Source organism: Sturnus vulgaris, unplaced genomic scaffold, assembly GCF_052056855.1.
Source record: "Sturnus vulgaris isolate bStuVul1 unplaced genomic scaffold, bStuVul1.hap1 Scaffold_85, whole genome shotgun sequence".
Classification (NCBI taxonomy): Eukaryota; Metazoa; Chordata; class Aves; order Passeriformes; family Sturnidae; genus Sturnus; species Sturnus vulgaris.
Genome location: NW_028276736.1, coordinates 2,139,451 through 2,149,377, shown reverse-complemented (window position 1 = coordinate 2,149,377; position 9,927 = coordinate 2,139,451). Strand labels below are relative to the sequence as shown.

General features: G+C 57.4%; 1 non-coding gene across 1 annotated transcript; it reads left to right on the top strand.

Moving 5' to 3' along the window:
• The first annotated feature begins 2,868 nt into the window (after nt 1-2,868).
• Nucleotides 2,869-2,952, top strand: LOC148217383 (small nucleolar RNA SNORD45). Its single transcript, XR_015801083.1, has one exon. It is a non-coding gene; the product is annotated as a small nucleolar RNA SNORD45 (small nucleolar RNA).
• Nucleotides 2,953-9,927: the final 6,975 nt, after the last annotated feature.

Here is a 9,927-nt window from a genome sequence, read left to right as displayed (position 1 = left end):
TGAAGAGAATGAGCCAATATTTCCAAAATATTATTTGGAGCTCCTTGGCAGCACCAAATGTACCACGGGGCTCATTTGGATCAAGCAAGTCCTGACAAACCATGGCTCTGCCTTGATTTCCCTCTGCTCTTGTGCAGTTCATTAGGAAGGTTTTCAACTCCAGATATGGAGAAATATTTCAAAGAGTTTCTAAGAAATATCCATTCCTATTTTCAAGGGTGTATTTTATTACTGTTCTCTTCAGAGCAGAGGTGATTGCAGCATTCTGTGATTGATGTTGACCCAGGGTCTCTCCTCAGGAGGTCTGGCAAAGAGGAGTTTCCTTTCTTTGTCAGAGCCACTTCCGGGACTACAGTTCCCATGATGCTTCGCAGTTGCCATAGAGTGCTATTCCAGCCGTGCCTTCATCTCCCATCATGCACCGCGCCCCCCTGAGAGACGTTATAACTGCACCTACAACTCCCATGATGCTCCACGGCTCTATCAAACCATATTATACCTGTGCCTGCAACTCCCATCATCCCTCGCGCTCCAGAGAGCCCCGTTAGAGAACCCCAAGTGCCCGCACGGACCCTGAATGGCCCCAGATTCTCCTCCCTGACCTCCAAGTGCCCTCCTGGACCCCCAAGAGCTCCCCCAGGCCCTGAAGTGTCCATCACAATCCCTCAGTGCTCCTCCTAGTGCCCACTCAGGTCTCCCAAGTTTCTTCCGGACTCTCAAGTTCTGTCTAAAATCCCTGCCTAGACTGAAAACTGCCTCAAATGTACCCCAGAAATGTCTCCATGAATCCCAAATGGGTACCTTTTATAAGGTCTGAGAAAATGATTAAAAAGATGACAATGGTACTAAAATAGGAGAAATAATCATAAAGCTGGAGAAATACTTAGCCAGTAGTGGTCAATTATTAATGAAGGGAATTGTGTTACTTAGAACCAATGACCAAAAAAAATTTTGGTTGCCAAAAATGTATTGATTTTTTTACATAAATAGAAAATTAAGGTGTGATAAATGTGATCCGTACTAATTAAATTGTAACTATATTAGCAAAATTGTATTTAGATCAATAGCAGACAATGGTTACAGAGTGAGGGGGGAGATGGGTGAGACAGGACAAAGGACATCTTCCAGATGTTGGGAGTTGAAGAAGAAGGTTGGAAGAAAGTCAAACAAGAATAGTAGAAGGACGTAGGTCTGACAAGCAGCATCTAGAAATAGAAAGTTTTGACCTTGAAATGGGCCAAAATGGGATGATTCCAAGCATGGGACTCAATTAAAGTCTTGTAATGGAAAACATCTGCTCAGTCACACAGTGCACCTGAGCTACCTGCAGGTCACACCTCGGTCACTGATGAAGACGATGAGCCTTCATCGGAAATAAGACCCTCAAAAGGATGAGAGACCCCCTAACCCATTAGTAGAGCATGCACTGTACACACAGTGACGGAGATTTTAGGAATAGAAGGTAGGAGGAGTTTTCTAGAACCTTCTGTAGCCTACAGTATATAAGTGGGATTGTTAGCCTGGATGCTTTGGTACGTGAGGAATGGGAGCCACTCCCTGTACCCCCGGTCAGTTTTGCTTCTGCTTTATACGAACCTCAATTATACTGAATTACTTACTGCAAAATTTTGTATATTCTCAAATATATGCTCTTTGATTGTATTCATCTCCAATACTTTAATTGTCATCTCCAATACTTTGATTGTATTCGTTTTTGTTACAATTTAAAAATCTACTATTAAATTTAATCTTGTTGCTTGATAAATTGGAAAAATAGAACATCATTCATAACACCAGGTAAGCAGTGGTGGTCGAATAAACGTCCTTATCCCAATTCACAAACTCTGCGGAGACAGTCAGTCTCACAGATAACCGTCTGGTCCTTGTAGATAACCACCAGTGAAATCTGGAAGTCTGCTCCTTGAGATTGGCAGCACTGATCAAACAAAGGCAGGAAGGGCTATCGGGAAGACTGATATTGCAAGCTGGTAGTCCATGCAGCTTACTTGGAAAACATAACATAGCATAATATAACAAGGTGATTTTAAACAGAACTATTTAATCATATCATTTCTTTTATCTAGTGTCCATGCTTCACTTCAGAGCTTAGTATTCTGGTTTATACAAGCCCCAATGCTTTTGTGATTAACACGGATCTTTTATGGATGGTCCCAGGATGGAGGCAGAGGGGATGGAGCCGGCTGGGGTGGAGAAGGATGCCCCGAGAGTGGAGGGGGATGGGGATGGAGGCGGGGGAGATGAGGGTGGATCCAGGGCAAGGCGGGCACGGCCCGGGAGCGGATCCTGGCGGCGGCTCCTCCTCCCGGGGCAGCGCGGGCGGATGATCCTGGGGAGCGGCCGCGGGGTGCGGGACGGGACCGGGAGAACGGGGGGATAGCGGGGATTGGGGGGATAGCGGGGAACGGGGGGATAGCGGGGAACGGGGGGATAGCGGGGATTGGGGGGGATAGCGGGGATTGGGGGGATAGCGGGGAACGGGGGGATAGCGGGGATTGGGGGGGATAGCGGGGATTGGGGGGGATAGCGGGGATTGGGGGGATAGCGGGGATTGGGGGGGATAGCGGGGATTGGGGGGGATAGCGGGGATTGGGGGGATAGCGGGGATTGGGGGGATAGCGGGGAACGGGGGGATAGCGGGGATTGGGGGGGATAGCGGGGAACGGGGGGATAGCGGGGAACGGGGGGGATAGCGGGGATTGGGGGGATAGCGGGGAACGGGGGGATAGCGGGGAACGGGGGGATAGCGGGGATTGGGGGGATAGCGGGGATTGGGGGGGATCCTCTGTGTGGGTGCCGGTGCCGGGGCTGTGGAAGGAAGGGGAGGAGGAGGAGGAGGAGGCGCTGGCCGGCCCGGGATGAGCGCTGGCATGTATTATCTGAGGCGAGCTGATGTCTCTCACCGCTTTAGCTCTAGAATTACTCTGAGGCCCGGCCATCCCTCCCTCCCTCCCTCCCTCCGGCAGCGCAGCTTTTGCCCGCGGTGCCATCGAGTCCCCGGGCCGGGCTCTGAGCCCGGAGCTCTGCTCAGGCCGGCCCTAAAGCCGCAATGTTTTGTGCTTCCCGCAGGTGTGTGGTTAAAGCCGGGACATTCCAGGCCCGGTGTCTGATGCAGCGTTTTGGAGAGTGCCCAGAGCTGCAGGTGCCAGTGGCACAGGTGAGGTTTGGGGTGACCCAGGCGCTCCCAAGGCTTTGGATGTGCAGCCCCTGGGAAGGCTCCCTGTGCCTGTGCTGGGCTCCTGTCAGCTCCCCAGGCATGGGTTTGTGGGCAGGGAAAGGAAAGGAGCCAGGGCCTCGTGTTCATCTGGGTCCTTTTGTATCTAAAGTCCAGATTTGGCTTCTGCTGCTCTATTTTCTACTGCAATTTAAACATTCTGTTTTTAATAAAACTATTTTTGGTGTCGTTTTCGTGTCCCTGGAGACACAATGGTCATCGTGTGGGGAGGAGGGAGAGCTCAAGAAGGAGAAAGGATGGGGCAAAGGTGCTTGTAATTTTACTTCTCAATATCCTCTGATTTTTTGGGCAATAACTTCAGGTCATTCTCCTCCATGGAGTGTGTTTGGCCAGTGATCAGGGCGAGGTTTCTCCCCGTTCTTATCCCAGGGCAGGAGCCTTTCAGCGTGGGCTCTGTGCCACTGGGTGGCCTCGTGGTTTTCTGTCTCTTGTGATCGCTGTGTGCATCTCCAGGGAGGCAAACGAGGCCATGCTGAGCCTCGAGATGCAAAATGTTCCCATTTGCCAGGGAAATGTTCGTGTTGGCCAGGCTGGGAACATCTCAGCATGTCCAGGGCCGGTGAGGGATGGGGTCCAGCACTCCAAGTGACGCTGGGACCAGAACCACAAGGACCATTTGGAGCCACACTTGAGCCTGGGGATGACCTTGACCTCAGCCTGACGCTGCTTCACCCCAGGACAGGAGAGCCACCATCAGCTTTTATTACCCACCCATAAAAGCTTCACCTCTGAACCTCCCCAAATCCCATCTGGGACCCCCCCAGGGGACCCCCCCAAACTCTGGGACCCCCCTCCAGCCCCCTCAGCCACGCTGTGGCCGCAGCTTCATCTCAGTGAAGGGGATGGAGACGTTGAAGCCTTTCCAGGGGAACCAGTGGATGCCCTGTGGGGGAGCTGGGGGGTCAGAACCCTTGGAGAGTTCCAGAGACCCCCATAAATCCCCATAGAGACCCCACAGTCGCTCCCCAGATTCCTATGGGCACTCATGGACCCTTAGGGATCCCCATAGACACCCCAGAGACCACAGAGATCCCCACAGGCCCTACAGGACCACACAGGCCCTATAGATCCCACAGACCCTTTTTCCACAGGGCCCTATGGAACCCTATGGACTCCCACAGACCCCTATGGACCCTCAGAGAACCCCATGGACCCTCCCAAAGATTCCCTCATACACCCCCAGACCCCTCCATAGTCCTATAGCCCACCCTAGACCTCCCCTAGCCCCCCTTAAAATACCCAAAGCCCCTTGCAAAGACCCCCAGATCCCCGCCATATCCCCCAAAATCCCCTCCAGACTCACCCAAAATCTCCTCCAGACCCCGCAAATCCCCCCCATATTTCCCCATACCCCCTTAAATTCCCTCTAGACCCCCCCGAAATCCCCCCCAGACCCCCCCAATCGCCCACCCCGTGCCCCCCCGGCCCAGGTGGGTACCTGGTGGTCCCGGGGGTCCCGTAGAGCCCGTTCAGGTTGGCACAGTGGCAGTTTCGGTACCACCAGGCTCCCCCGGAGGCCGCGGGGTGGGGGGGGTGGTGGGGGCGGCCCGAGGGGTCCCGAGGGTCCCGGGAGTCCCGGTCCCGTGTGGAGAAGGGGCTGCCCGAGTGGTAGGAGAGGGCATCTCCTGTGGGGGGACATGTCAGGGACCCCCAAACTCAGCAGGAGCCACCAAAACCCACCGGAAACCCCAATACCCCCAGGGACCCCAATACCCCCAGGGACCCCAAAACCCACCAGGGACCCCACAGCCCCCTGCCAACCAATGAACCCCAAACCCCCAGGGATCCCAAATCCCATCAGGACTCCACAGAATTCCCCAAATACCCCAGGGACCCCAAAACCCACCGGGGCCCCACAGACCCCTGTCAGCCAGAGAACCCCAAAACCCCCAAGGATCCCAAATTCCAGCAGGACCTCACAAAATTCCTCAACACCCCAGGGACTCCCAAACCCACCAGGGATTCCCAAAACAACCCAGGGACCCCCAAACCCACCAGGAACCACCAAAACTCAGCAGAAACCCCAAAATACCCCAAGGACCCCAAAACTTATCAGGCACCCCGAAATCCACCAGAAACCCCAAAACCACCAGGGACCCCCAGGGACCCCAAAACCCACCAGCGACCCCACAGTCCTCTGCCATCCAGTGAACCCCCAAACCCCCCATGGATCCCAAATCCCATCAAGACTCCCAAAAATTCCACCCCAAACCCCCCCGGAACCGCCCCCGGCCCCGGCGGTGCCGCTGAACGCTCCCACGCGGAGCCGGTACCGCTCCTGGGCGCTGCCCACGGCCAAGTCGCGATAGATCGCCAAGGCCGAGTCGCGACCGGCCCGCAGCTCCACGCGCAGCTCCGTGGGGGTCGCGGCCGTCGGCTCGTGCAGCGCCTCGTTCCCTGCACCCCAAAAATCCTCCGGTACCCCCAGAACTCCTGCGGGGTCCCCTCGAGATCCCCCGTCCCCCCCCCCAGTGCTCTCCCTGAAATATTGGGGACCCCCAAACTGCTGGGGACCCCAAAAGTGCCTCATGAACTCCTGGAGACCCCCCAAATCCTTCCCGGACCCCAAAACCGGATCTGAATGTTTGGGGGAGACCCCAAACTCCTGGAGACCCTAAAAGTGAACTCCTGGAGACCCCCCAAATCCTTCCCGGACCCCAAAACCAGATCTGAATATTTGGGGGGACCCCCTCTGGATCCTACGAGTTCCCCTCTCGGGCCCCTGGGGATCCCCCAAATTTTGGGGTCCCACCGAGTACCCCCTGCTGCCGCCCCAGGGGTCTCCTCAAAGTTCCCCCAAACCCTGGCAGTGCCTCCCAGTCCCCCCAGATATTTTTATAGGTCCCCCCCAAAATCCCCAGGGCCCCCCAAAATCCCCAGGACCCCCCCGGCCGAGCCAGAATTCGCCGCTGACGTTGCCGAAGCCGCGGGCGTACGAGTCCCACCCCCTCCAAAACCCCAAAACCCTTCTGATCCCCCAAACCCCAATTTCCATCCCATAAACCCTAGAGAACCCCTCCAGTCCCTCCCAGTGCCCCCCAGTCCCCTCCCAGTGCCTTTCCAGCACCCCTCAACCTCTCCAATGCCCTCCAACACCCCCTGCGGGACCCCCCCAATTACCCCAAACCCCCTCATTTCCCCCCCATAATCCCTGTAGAGCCCCCCACCCCCTCCCAGTATCCCAAAGTTCCCTCTCAGTGCCCCCCAGCACCCCTCAACCTCCCCGACACCCCCTGCAGGACCCCCAAGTGCCCCCAAACCCCCTCAGGACGCCCCAGTTGCCCCCACACCTCCAAATTTCCGCCCCAAAAACGCCATAAATCCTCCTCTAAACGCCTGTAGGACCCCCCAGCATTGCTCCCAGTGCTCCCAGTGCTCCCAGTCGCACCAGGCAGCCGCCGCCGTCCGTGTCCATGTCACAGAAGACGCGGAGGGGCCGGGCCGGGTCCCCCCCGAGGAAGATGAGGGTGTCCCGGGAGGGTCCCGGCCCGTTCCGCTGCTCCTCGGCGCAGTCCCGGGGATGGGGGTGCGGGAGTGGGGCTGGGGGGAGCATTGGGGTCACCTCAGACACCCCAAAAAGTTTCTGGGAATTCAGGGGTGACCCCTCCCCAAAATGACACAGGCACCCCCCAATGCCTCCATTCGAAATTTGGGGGTCTGGGTGACACCCCCAGGATCTGACACCCCCCTCAGAGGACCCAGGGCTGGAGCTGTCCCCCCAAAATACACAGATCTCCCAAAAAAGCACCCAGGGGTACAGCTGTCCCCCCTCAAAGGACACAGACCCCCCAAAAAAGGGCCCCAAATAACCCCCAAATGACTCCCAAAATCCCAAATAACGCCCAGAAACCCCAAATAACCCCCAAACCCCCAAAATAACCCTCAAATCACTCCGTAAACCCCAAATATCCCCCAAATAACCCCAAATAATCCCAAATTAACCCCCCAAACCACCCCAAAAACCCAAATAACCCTAAATAACCCCAAATAACCCCCAAATACCCCCCACTTCCCCCAATAACCCTATTTTTGGGGGTCCAGGTGCCCCTCCCTCCCCCATAGCTCCCCCCACTCACGAGTGTCAAAGGAGGCCTCCAGGGGGGCACTTTTGGGGTGTCCCCCTCGGCCCCACAGCCGCACCCCATAGCGCCCCGTGGACTCCAGCCCCCAGAGCTGCTGCGATGTCGCCTCGGGGGGCAGCCACAGGGTCTGGGGGGGCACGGGGGGTTTTGGGGTACCCGAATGGGGACAGCGGGGTCCCCAGGGGGGGTATTGGGGTCTCAAAGGGATTATTGGGGTCCCCCAGAGCTGTATTGCGGTGCCATTACCCAAGCAGGGTAATGGGATACCCCGAGGTGTTATTGGGGTTCCCAGGGGGGTATTGGGGTCCCCCAGAGCTGTATTGGGGTTCCCAGAGGGTCACTGGGGTCCCTCAAGGAGATATTGGGGTGCCATTACCAAAGGAGGGTAATGGGAGACCCCGAGGTGTTATTGGGGCTCCCAGGGGGGTATTGGGGTCCCCCAGAGCTGTATTGGGGTTCCCAGAGGGTCACTGGGGTCCCCCAAGGAGATATTGGGGTGCCATTACCAAAGGAGGGTAATGGGATACCCCGAGGTGTTACTGGGGTCCCAAGCAGATATTGGGGGACACCCGGGGGTTTTTAGGTTCCTTTTGGGGGGTCGTTACCTGCTGGGGCCCCCCGGGGGGGCCGTACTCCAGCTCGTAGCCATCGGGGGGGCGCGGGGGGGGTCCCAGTGCAGCCGGGCACTGCGGGGTCACAGCGAGCCCACCCACAGGGTCCCTGGGCCACCTGGGGAAGGACACACTGCTGACATCTACAGCAGCCCCAAATCCCCTTCTGATACCCCAAAAATCACTGTGGTCACCCCAAACCCCCCACCCCCACACCCCAAACCCTCCCATGGGCCCCCCAGCCCTGCCCTCACACCCTGCCCGATGGACATGGCCCAACTCCCCCAAATTTTCCCCCAAAGACCCCCCCCAGTCACCCTCAGCCCCCAGTTTCCCCCAATGCCTGCCAGACCTGTTCCCTCCAGGACCTCCCAGTCCCCCGAGTTCTTCCCAGTTTCCCCCAGTCCTCTCCAGTCCCCAACTCCACCCCAATTCCCCCCGACTCAGTTTCCCCTCATTCTCCAATTTCCCCCCCATTCCCAGTTCACCTCGATCTCCACCAGTCCCTTCAGTCCCCAGTTCCCTCCAGTTCCTCCCAGTCACCCCCAGGCCTCAGAGCCCTCAGTTGCCATCAGTTCACCCCAGTCTCCTGTTTCCCCCAGTTCTCCAAACCTCCCAGTTATCCCCAGTTCCTCCAGTTCCCCCAGTCCCCAGTTCCCTCCAGTTCCTCACAGGCCCAGTTCCCCCAGTTTCCCAAACCCCCCAGTTGTCCCAAGTTGTCCCCAATTCCTCCAGTTCCCCCAGTTCTCCTGCCAGTTGCTCCCAGTGCTACATTGCCCCTAATCTCCAGTTTCCCCCAGTCCTCTGGCTACCCCCAGCTCCCAGTTTTGCCCAGTTCTCCCAAGTACCCTCAGCCCCAGTTGCTCCCAGTCCCCCTCTAATCCCACTGTTCTTCCTGGTCCCTGAGCTGTCCCAATCCCCCCAAAACTGTTCCCAGTCACCCCAATAACGAATCCCTCATATTCCTCCAGTTTCCCCAAGTCCCTCCCAGTTCACCCCCAATACCCCCCAAATCCTCCCCAGTGCCCAGTTTCCCCCAGTCTTTGCCAGTCCTCAGCTCCACCCCAGTTTGCCCCAGTTTGCCCCAGTTCCACGCAGTTTCACCCAGGCCCCACATGACCCCAGACCCCATTTCCAACCTGTCCCCCTTAGCTTTTCCCAGTTCCTCCCAGTCCCCAGGTGATCAGAGTCCCTCCAGGAGTTACACTCCCCCAAATCTCCACTCCCCTCCAATCCCTGCTCTCACTTTCCCCTGAATCCCCAAGTCCTCAGTGCCCTCCGAGCTGCCCCTGGGCCCCACTCCCAGCCCTGTCCCCACTCCAGCTCCATTCCCAGAGGGGTCCTGGGGGAATCCCCGCAGCCCCTCACCAGTGGTGGCCTCACTGGAGACGTGGTCGCTCCTTTTGCCTCCCCTCAGCCCATAGAGGTGGAAGCGGTACCGGCGGGACGGGGACAGCCCCGGCACCGTCACCGAGCGGGACTCGCCATCGATGGGCAGGGCCTGGGGCTGGCCCTGGGCATCCCGGTACTGCAGCACAAAGGAGTCAAAGGAGCCCTTGGGGACGCTCCATTGCAGCTGCACAGAGCCTGGGGTGATGCTGGAGACCCTCAGCTCCTCCAGCACCGGCTGTGCCGGAGCAGCCTCAGATGGGGGGGTGGGCTCTGTTTTGGGGTCTTCTGAGGGCCAGGGCAGCTCGTCTGGCATGGCTGCAGCTGTGATGGAGAGGGAATAGTGATGGGCCTGGGCAACTGCTTGTCCATCAACAAGTCCATCTATCATCCACCCAATCACCCATCCATCTGTCATCTGCCCATCCATCCATCCATCATCCATCCATCCATCCATCCATCCATCATCCATCCATTCATCCATCCATCCATCCATCCATCCATCCATCCATCCATCCATCCATCCACTCATCCATCCATCCATCCATCCATCCATCCATCCACTCATCCATCCACTCATCCATCCATCCAT